Genomic DNA, 10,703 nt, shown 5'->3' with positions numbered 1-10,703 from the left:
CTGGTGACTAGTTAGTGAGCATATGTCATTTCTACATGTCAGTAATGACTGGGCTTAAGTAGTACTCTTGTTTCAGAAAGATTGGTATTCCAGGAAGACTCATGGGGAAGATGGTGGAGTAGTGGAATTCTCTTTTTTTCCACACAGAGGGTCCATGTATGGAATGAGCTGCCAGAGGAAGTGGTGGAGGCTGGTACAATCACAACATTTAAAAAGCATTTGGATGGGTATATGGGCCAAATGCTGACAAATGGGACTAGATCAGTTTAGGAATCTGGTCGACATGGATGAGTTGGATTGAAGGGTCTGTTTCCTTGCTATGCAACCCTAAGACTCTGTAGCGGTGTGACTCTGGACAAGTAATTGGGAAGTCCAGGCTAATACTCTGGAGACATGCATTCAAGTCCCACCACAGCATCTAGTGTAATTTAAATACAAATTAATAAAATCTGAAATTGAAAGTTAGTCTCAGTGGTGATCATGAAACTTTCATTGATGTCTTTAAAACCTGATTTACTGATGTTCTTTACGAAGGAAATCAGCCATCCATACCCATCTGATTTACATGTGACTCTAGACCCACAGAAATGTGGTTGACTCCTAACTGCTTTCTGAAATGATTCTTAACTCCATTGCCAATCAAAAATATACCTAATTCAGCCTTGAATCAATTTAAAGACACAGCCTCCATTACCTTCTTGGAATGAGAATTCCACACTCTAATGACACTCTTGGGAAGAAACTGGTGTCCTCTGTTTTAATATGGAGGCTTGATATTGTTCATCTGTGACACTCAGTACCTTTGTTCCACATTTTGAAAACCTAGTTCCAGTCTTACTGCAATCCTCTTGTGGCTTCATGTGTTAGATTTGAATAACTGCAGATGGTTAAAACCCTAAATGCAAATCCAAAATTATTTTCAGAAAGCAGAACTTTTTTTTACTCACAATTCTTGATCATATGTATAAATGAACTAACAAGAAGTGCTAATGCGCATAAGATGAACAGCATATGGCTGTAATTATTTGATAAGTATTTTTAATTTGCAACATTTTAGCAGTGTAGCAATTAACCACACCCCAGTTGGATCTATTCCACCCACTAGTCTGCTTTCTATTAGTACTAACATGTGATATCGTTGTTCCAGAAAAGTCTATACTGATTATTTTGATGGGAAGTAAGATAGTGACTTAAAATATGAATATTAAATATTATAGATGCCACCAGAAAATGGCAAGTCAAAAAAAAAGATTCACATGAAGAAAACTACTGGAGCAAACTTGATGGGCCTGCTAGTTGATGGTTATGTTTTTCCAATGATTCTGTGAATTGAAAGGCAAATTTAAGACTATAAGATATGTTTGTTTACCTCTGAGCCAAAAGGCAGGGTTCAAGTCCCACCTGCTCCAGTGGTGTGTAATAATATCTCTAAGCAGATTAATTAGAAAATATCTAGGGTACCATCTAAGGCCATTTAAATCTCAAGTAAAAGTAGCCAAAAATTGACATTGTAATATATGTTTTTCATGTTAAACTTCTACCAGTATTTAAAATACGAAACATTTTCTGAGAGGAAGTAGGGAAACTTTTTAGTTGCAAGAAATTTAAATTTCTAGTAAAACAGGAGTCTCTATCAGCACACTGACTGCCAAATCAGGACCATGCAGCTTATGTGCCTATCACAGCCTTAATTCAAGCATGAATGAAAAATGGGAATTCCAGAGACGAGATGAGTGACTACCCTTGACATCAAAGTAGCATTTGACTAATTATTACATCAAGGAGTGGACGGAGAACTTGCACGGGTTGGAGTCATACATAGAACAATGAAATATGATTTTGAATGTTAGAGGACAATTATCTTAGCCCAGACATCACTGTAGGAATTTCCCAATGACCTGTGACAACCATCTTCAGCTGCTTCATCAACGATCTTCACTCTATCATAAAGTCAGAATTGAGAATATTTGCTGATGATCTTTGTAACTCCCTCAGATAATGAAGCAGTTCATGCCCACATGAAGCAAAACTTAGACAATATACAGACTTGGTCTGAGAACTGTCAAATGATATTTGTGCTAAACAAGTATCAAGTAATTATCATTTATAACAACAAAGAATCCAATCATCTCCCCTTCGCATTCAATGTTGTTACCATTGCTCAATTTTCTACCATCAACATTTTGGAGGTCACCATTGACCAGAACCTAATTGCACCAACCTGCACAAAGAGCAGGTCATAGGCTGGGAACTCTGTGGGAAAGAACTTGCCTCCTGACTACCAAAACCTATTTTACTCCTTTAGGATAAGCTAAAGACTCTCCCACAGGTCCATCTGTCTCAGTTGAAAGTTTATCCCTACTATGTAGTGAGACTTTTCTTGTTTTTCACAGGCTGTAGGCATGTCTGGCAAGGCCAGCATTTGTGGCTCATCTCGAATTGTCCTTGAACTCAGTGGCTAATCTGGCCTTTTCAAAGTTAACCATGGGGTGAATTTCCCAGCCTTTGAATGATGTGGACAATGGTGAGACACGTGGAAAATATGACAAAATGAAAAATAATTAGATTCTCAATGTAAAGAAATTAAAATCCAAGTTTCTACCTAAGGTTTCAACGGCTAGAGCAGAGTCTCATTATTACAGCGTCAAGGGAACTTTTTGCATGCATTAGCATCTTATTCTTATCTAATCTCACTTTTTTCATAGCAAGTTGCTATTAGTGATGGTTAAAAAAAATGCAGGATGCTATCTTCCCAGTTATTGGAGAGAAACTACATAGACCAATTCATGCCATGAAAGTCTGAACAGGTACCTGACAACAGGTGTTGACTGGATCTTCTCTGAGCATCCATCTCAACCAGTATTCCTCAACATCTCGAGCCATGTTCCAAGGGCAGTGACCTGCCTGCACCCTCTGTCCACAGAACCTGATATCTGCAAAGCACCAGTCTCACCACATCATCATGGCATGGTTCAGACTCACATAGTACAATCTTGTATTTCAGTACGGGAGCTCACTGACCCCTCTGATGCCAGGTTGCTTTACATGTAGGAACAGGCACCCATCATTAGATTAGGTGGGAGGTGTGTAGTGGTAGAGTTAGAGTGAGGTAACACTGAGAAGATAATAACCGTCATTAACCTTCCTGCAGCATGGCTATAATTTCCCTAGACTGGACACCACATTGACCTGGGCTGCTACTTTAGACCAAGCTGGTAGCATTTGACATTGTGTGCAGCTGGGGTTTATATATGATGGTTGTGGTGTGAATGCCACAGGTCTAAGCACTGCACGCGCATCTATGTGCAAGAATAGTGAACAGCATAAAATTATGGAAAAGTTTGCTAGGGCTCATAGAGGGAAACTCTCAATGAAATTCCCTGAAATTAGCACTCAGCCACATTTTGGGAAAATCCTGCCCACGTTACTGTAGGTCTGGAATTGTATGTAGCCCAGACCCAATAAGGATGGCAGATTTCCTTTACTAAAATGCATTAGGGCATAGATGCTACTTTTTTCTTGGCAATTGTTTGAAGTTTCATTGTCACAATTACTAAGATTGGCTTCAATTCCAGCTTTATTGATTGAACTTAAATCCCACCAGCTTCTGTGGTGGGATTTGAACCTGTAAGTATTGGCTCTATGATTATTAAGTCAGTGACAATACTACTTTGTCATTGTCTCCCAGCTAAGCAACCTCAATCCAGTGTGAATCTGGTGGAATTAATTTTAATCAGATATTTTGATTTTACTTCATTAATGGAACTGCAATGGTGATGATATTGACAACAAAGCTTAACCCATTTTTTAGGGGGGAAAAAATCTGCAGTTTCTTCTAAAGTTGACAGTAAATGAAAGTACTGCAGATATAGGACTGTTGTAATAACTATGCAATGTAATAGTTTAGAATTATGTATCGTGGTCCTGGCCATGCAGCCGGATCTCTCACTAATAATGTCTATTAGTATCATTGGGCCAGATTATGGTGGTAGTAGGAAGATACCTGGTTTGTATGATGCTAGCAGTTCCTGTGTCACTGCTTGGGACCCTCAGGCCTATGGTGCTGGATATTCCAGTGCCAGCTTGCTAACTGTAGACCATCACCCATTCACTTCTTAACATTCCTTGATTGTGTTTTACGTTTCCTTCTTCCTGATTTACAATTTGAAAGCACTGGCTCTTTGCTCATTGATCCAGGCTGCAGTTTGGTCTAATCCTCCCCAATCCTCATATAATCCACAACCTCAATGGTGCCCACTTATTCCCTGATGCAAGCTGACATATTGATGTCAAAGAATGTACATGCCCAGACTGATTCTCAACAGTTTTGGTGGAATGGCAACACCTAGTATAGGATTTCTTTTATCTCTTGTTCCAGGCCAAATGTGAAAAACCTAAATTACATTTAGAAACCAGTACATATAAAGCAATATGTGGATTTGCAGCAGTTCCAACAGAAGTTCATTTGACAAATTATGACCAGCTAAATGATTTTTCCACAGGAACTCTATTTCTCATATGATGAGCACCATTTGTTCTGTTGCTAGTTACACTGAACATCATTTTGGTAAGACAATTTGTGTGGGCATCAAAATTATGGAATGAAGGCAGACAGCATTGCAAGCCAACATGTAAGGGAAATTTGGCATCAATTGTGGCATTTTGACCTGAACATTCCAGACAACACCCTGTCTTAACATGGCAATGTTGAATATGTGTTGAGCAATGGGTAGAAGCTCCCATCAAATATATTAGCAATAGGCAATAAATGCTGGCCTTCTAAGCAATATTTACACTACACAAATGAATAAAAATAACAAAATTTAAAGAAATCATCAGCAAAGTTGCTTATTAGTTTTTAGTGGTTGGTACTTAATCAGAAGAAGTGTTTAGTGAATTATACTGTTATTTAATGTTGCTGAAGTCAACATGCATAGAGTAGTTTGGCACATTGTGAAGAATTTTGCCCTGATTTCAAAGATTTGGCCCTGGATGACCCAACTTATGACAATAGCAGTTCAACATTGGTGCAGAAGCATGGATTGGCTACTGACTGGCAACAGCAAAGGGAGTGATGGTATGGCATTGGCCAGAGGACAAAGAGAAGACAGCAGTTTCAAGCTCCAAGGAACCACTAGTACTTTCACATTGTAGCATGTCAATAATGAAAGCAATGAGTTAGAGAACAGACTCTCAGAATACTGTGAAACCCAACTATGCATTTTGAGCATTCATATCTGCGTTTTGGGGACTTCCGTCTGAGCTTTCACCATGGTACCCAGAGGTTGGGTGCTTTGTGTTGGCTCTGCAAAGGAAGCTGAAACATCATCCAACTTACTGTGCTCTGCAAGTGTTCTAATAGGGTTAGTAACCATTTCCTTGCTGGAAAGGATGGTACAAGTTCTGCAAAGCCCTGACACAGCTCCCTGCTCTCTGACATGACCACAGGCTTTCTCGCAGGTGCATCAGTTCATTGAGCATCCCTTTGTTGTAGGCTACGCCACTGACATCCTCAATTGAAATTTCTGCAGTAAGCTCCAGAACAGCCTTGTCCTTTGAGAGCTGGCACTTTATACTGCCCAGGCTGTTTGTGTCTGATGTCTCACCACATAAATATTCCACCCCTGTGCTGCCCCGAAAGTGTGCACTGGGATAGTTGTTGAGCTGACAACGGCAATTATGGGAATGTGTGACATTGTTCCATCCTCACAGCTCCCTACTTTCACTTTCTTCCTGCTCTTCTTTGCTCTCACTCTCTCCTTTTTCACCACTGATTGATCAGATGATAGCTTCTGTGTTTCTGAATAGAGAGAGCCACAAGGGTCTGCTTGAGGTGGGGCAACAGTATTGAATGCCTACATCATCTGCAACTTTCAAATAAGTAGTGATTAGTGGATAAGGAGGAAGTTGAGTGTGAGGAGGAGGATGAAGTTTGAGGATACTGTCATCTTTATATGGTTTCAGCCCCATTGCTGACCATGGCCTCAGTGACACCTGACTTTGCTCCCGTGCTCAGGCATGCAGCCATTCAAAAGCATGCTTAACACTGGCGACATGCAGAAATCAGTTAAATCAGTTAATAGCATCGCCTTTACATTTTACCTGTTTCAGAAGCAATAGGCGTGGGTTAATCACACAATGTTATTCCTTAACAATATTTTTGAGCCTAATATGTTTCACAACTAGTGTTTCTCAGTATTGCATGTAGGAATTAAAAAGTTACAAATTTGTCGTGTTCAAGGAAACAAATAATTATTGTAGTCTGAGGATTAACTTGCTTCAGTCTTGATCGTGTCAAAGTGAAGGAACTGGTACAGGTTGGTAATGTCAGTTTGAATTTTCTTTGGAATTCCCACCAACCTTTGTCACACCTCAAAGGGGAAGCTGGCTATTTTCCTGTTAGTTACAGTGTCCTAAATCATGATTGCACACAGCAAGCACTGACTTTAAATCCGCAAAAAACAAAGGAAAGGAAATAACTCACCAGGCAGATCCGTTTTTAGACAAGGGCAGCGTTGCACACTTTTTATAAAAAGTCATCTGATGTGTACACCTTAAATGTAATGACATCAGAAGTCACACGACACCAGGTTATAGTCCAACAGGTTTATTTCCTTCACCTAACGAAGGAGCAATGCCCTGAAAGCTTGTGATTTCAAATAAACCTGTTGGACTATAACCTGGTATCCTGTGACTTCTGACTTTTTCCACCTCAGTCCAACATCGGCAACTCCACATAAAGATAATGATTTGGTGCAAAATATTTATAGAATCATTATAGCACAGTAGAGGGCATTTCGACACAATGTGTCTGTGCTGGCCTTCCTAAGGAGCTATGCACATGCTTCCCCACTCCATGTCCCTAAACTACACCCCTGCACATCTCTTCAGAACTTTATATGCAGAAAATATAGAAAAATATATATCTCAGAAAGAGTCCACTCTGTTTATTGTGTCTGCACCTGCTGAAAAAAACCAAGCTAACCAGTCTAATCCCATTTTCTAGCACTTGGGCTGTGACCCTTGATGTAACAGAACTTCAGCTGCAAATCCTTTTGTATGAATCAAGGGGACCTGCCTCTACAAACTTTTCAGGACATGTTCGTTTCAGACTCCTAGGTGAAACAAAATGTCATCTCCTTCCAATCCTTCTACCAGTCACTTTCAGTCTATGCACCCTCTGCCTCCCCTTTGTCACTGGCTGGTTTGCTAAGGTTACAAAGCACTTCCCATCCACTTTGTCCCAGCTGTTTTCAACCTTGTGCACCTCCGACGAGTCTCCCCTAAGCCTCGCCTATTCCAAGAAAAACAACCTCAGCATATCCAATCCTTCCACATAGCTGCACTTTTCCAGTCCTGGAAACATCCGTGTAAATCCCCTCAGTACCCTCTGCCCTTTTCAGAACAAACTGACCAGAACTATACACAGTACTCAAGTGTTTTAAATAGCTCCAGCATTAACCTCCCTGCCTTCATTCTATGCCTTGGCTAGTAAAAAAATGTATTCAATATGTATTTTTTAACCACATTACTGATTTGTTCTACTTCTTTTGGGAATCTGTGGAAATTCACTCTGTGGTTCCTCTACATCTTCCTTTGCCTGCTTTGTTTTACTCAAATGCATTACCTTCTACTTCTTCAGGTTGAATTCCATTTGATACAATGTTTATATCTTATAATCTAAGCTTCCCTCCTTGCTATCAACCATGTGACCAATTTTTCTGTCGTCTGCAAACATCTTGATCATGCTGCTACATTTCAGTCTAAATCATTAATATGTACCTCAAAAGGCAGGGAGACCTAATACTGTACCCTGCAAAACCTCACTGGAAACAGCCTTCATGTTGCAAAAACACTGGTCAGCAATTATCTATTGCTTCCTGTCACTGAGCCAATTTTATATCAAGTTTGCCACATTCCCATTACTTTTAATCTGTGCTATGTGGAACCCTGTTGAAAGCCTTACTAAAGTCCCTGTATACCACATCAACTGCATGACCCCCAACAATCTTCTTTGTTACGTCCTAAAAAAATTCAATCAAGTTAATCAGGCATGATCTTCCCATGAAATTCATGCCAACAACTCTTGATTATTTCATGCCTAGCTGGCAGATTGTCCTGCCTCTCTCAATCCACCAATTTGCACAAAACTGACGTTAGACTAACTGGCCTGTAACTATTCAGTCCACCCCTCGCTCTATTTTTAAACAAAAGTGCAATTTTTAGCAGTCTTCCAGTTAATTTTGATTGGTCAACTAACTTCAGCTTCCCTTTTTAGTTTGTCTTGAAACTCTAATTCAGGACAGAGATCAGGTGGGTTGTTTGTGGCTACATTTGAAGCTCAAACTAATTCCATCAACTGGATTGTGCATGGTTTCTTCAACCTAATCCTTTACTATGGATGCATCTTCAGTGATATATCAATGAAGTGGCCACATTTGAGGGGGTGCTGGGATAGACTGTGGAATTACCACACTGGTCGATGACTTCCATCTAACCTACCTAACAGCTGCTATTAGGGATTAAGGAACTCTCAACCATTGCTACAGAAAGGTAGTCAATTCCTTACCTTTGAAAGCCAAAGAAATTATCAGAAGGATATTAGGTCTGCCAGAACAATATGATCCTGGTCTGTCAGTTAGAACCAACAACCTGATGTGTTGATGTGTTTACTCCACATATTAAGCATCTTTGATTACTAATTTAAATTGCAGTCTGGGACTTTCCATTCAGGGAAAATTAGGGATTGACACAGAGGGGTATTGTGCAGTAAATTCTTTAATAGTTTAATGGTGCCAAGTTTACTAATTACTACAGCTATAACATTTGGAAGCAGAATTACCAACTACAGATTACATATTTGACTCTTTAAAGAATGAATTTAATATCAAATATCCTGTCAAATTTGCTCAGTTTCAAAAAGAGTAGCAATAGTGGCAGAATCACGCATTTCTGACGGGCTCAGGATCTGCACTGGAAGGCATGAAAATGTTTTGGAGCTTTAGGGCCTGTATTGGGCATTCTCTCTTCCCCTTTTTAAGCCAAATTTTTCCCTCTGAACAATTGTGTCATCCTTTAAACACTTCGGAGCATGCACCTCATGGTTGAATAACTATACAAATTAATGTTCAGGGAGAGTTGAACCTGTACCTTCTGACCAGAGTGAGGATAACAATTTCAGAGTAAAAGGCTTGTTCTTTGTGACCTGCTGAGATCATAAAAATTTTTAACACTGCAGGGGCTCCTTAGGGTAATGAGTATCCCACACATAACCACAGTCATGTGCTTTCACAGGTTGCTTATTAAGTTATGGCATTAATTTACTGCATTTTGGTTTCTTGCTCTTGAATTTACTCATTTTCTGATAGGTAATTCATTATATATTTTTTGGATTTATTGCAATTAAATTCCCTTGACAGTCATAGATTAGCTGACAACTCAGGAGGACTTTCCACTTTTAACTTCTAACTACAAGCAATTTAACCTAAAACTAGGATTACAAATAAAAAAGCAAGATTACAGCCATACATTGATGACATTCCCTGGCAAGATTATAAATTGGTTCAAATTATACATTGCACTTTGCTATTTGCAAAAACAAAGGGTTACACTATTCGTATAATATATTTTTTAAAATTATTTTAATATCCATCAATTTTAAGTGGTTGAACCTCATGCAACATAATGGGCAAAGCAATGTTATGTTTATATGTTAATGTATAGTATCAATACCATTGAAAATATATTTACTACAGAAATGTAAAATTGATTAAAGTTAAATTGATTAAATGCTGGAAATACATGTTTGAACTATTTTGAATTTACTTCAATAAATATATGGTGGCTTTAATTTCATGTGCTGATTTACATAATGTCATGGCTGTTCATGTGATCGTGTTTTGTCACGTTTTATTCGGTAAGCTAAAATGTGAGACTTCTATAAATTGGCCAATTGGAATATACATACAATGTAGTGCAGGAGAGATAAACTGTTCCTTTTTTGACATAAATAACTAAAATATTGTTTACTTGCTTCTAGCTTTTTTATGTGTTGTCTTGACACAAAATTTATAAGTAAAACATCAAAGGTTCACACCATTGATGAGGATGTACTAAACAAACTTAAGGTGCTATTAAATCTTTAATCAGTTAGAAGGTTTTAATTGATTAATATGTATATGTAAATCCCCAAATTCCTTTCAAGCAACGGCCCGAAGAGAACTAAAGGTTTTATCAATGTGAAGAAGAGGTGATATTTTAGGTCAGACAATGCAGGTTAAGTTTGTGTGTGTGTGTGTGTGTGTGTGTGTGTGTGTGACCTTGTTTAGAATCTGTTTGTGTTTTAGTTTGGAGTCAGACTGGTTTTATTTCTAAAGTAGGAATTTATAAAACACCATATTGACTGACTGTCTATAAATTTTGTGCTTTTTAAAAAAAATGCATCTGCAAATATAAATTCACCCTATTGATTCACGTGTATGTGAGTGTATGTACGTGTGTCAGAGACAGAGCGAGAGTGAGAGGGGAGAGAGGGGGGAGCGAGGGGGGGGGAGAGAGAGAGGGGCGAGGTAGTGAGAGGGGCGAGGGAGAGAGAGAGAGTGTGTGTGTGTGTGTGAGGGAGAGAGTCACCCCCCACCACTCTCACTCTCTCTCTCTCTCTCTCACACACACACACACACACACACACACACACACACACACAC

Source organism: Rhincodon typus, chromosome 11 (assembly GCF_021869965.1).
Source record: "Rhincodon typus isolate 14 chromosome 11, sRhiTyp1.1, whole genome shotgun sequence".
NCBI classification, from domain to species: domain Eukaryota; kingdom Metazoa; phylum Chordata; class Chondrichthyes; order Orectolobiformes; family Rhincodontidae; genus Rhincodon; species Rhincodon typus.
The sequence above is the reverse complement of the archived record's forward strand: the minus strand, read 5'-3'. Positions refer to the sequence as shown.